The 659-nt window shown below is 46.1% G+C and overlaps 1 non-coding gene across 1 annotated transcript; it reads right to left on the bottom strand.

Moving 5' to 3' along the window:
- Window positions 1-104, bottom strand: LOC114197018 (U6 spliceosomal RNA). Its single transcript, XR_003606846.1, has one exon. It is a non-coding gene; the product is annotated as a U6 spliceosomal RNA (small nuclear RNA).
- Window positions 105-659: the final 555 nt, after the last annotated feature.

Below are 659 nucleotides of genomic sequence, written 5' to 3' on the forward strand. Positions count from 1 at the left end.
TAAAATATGGAACGCTTCATGAATTTGCGCATCATCCTTGTGCAGGGGCCGTGCTAATCTCTGTGTCGTTCCAGTCTTAGGATGCGTGCTGCCAAAGCAAGCACCATAACTCTATTTTATTTTATTTATTTATTTTTTAAAAGATTTTACTTATCTATTTGACAGAGAGGGAGAGCACAAGCAGGGGGAGTGGTAGGCAAAGGGAGAAGCAGGCTCCCCACAGAGCAGGGGGAGCCCAATGCGGGACTCGATTCCAGGACCCTGGGATCATGACCTGAGCCAAAGGTAGTTGCTTAACCAACTGAGCCACCCAGGCGCCCCATGACTCTTTTTTTTTTTTAATTTTTAAGATTTTATTTATTTATTTGACAGAGAGAGACACAGCAAGAGAGAGAACACAAGCAGGGGGAGTGGGAGAGGGAGAAACAGGCTTCCTGCTCATGAGCAGGGAGGCTGATGCGGGGCTCGATCCCAGGACCCTGGGATCACGACCTGAGCAGAAGGCAGACGCTTAATGACTGAGCCACCCAGGCGTCCCCATGACTCTTTATTTTAAATGGCATTTGATTATGATCCTGTCTTGTTGGATTGGGCATAGCATTGCTCTGTTTTACAGTGTAATGATTAAGGAAAATATGCCAGCCTATCTTATTTCTTGA

Source organism: Eumetopias jubatus, unplaced genomic scaffold (assembly GCF_037043125.1).
Source record: "Eumetopias jubatus isolate StellerSeaLion01/CBP00866 unplaced genomic scaffold, mEumJub1_p1.0 scaffold_11, whole genome shotgun sequence".
Lineage (NCBI taxonomy): Eukaryota > Metazoa > Chordata > Mammalia > Carnivora > Otariidae > Eumetopias > Eumetopias jubatus.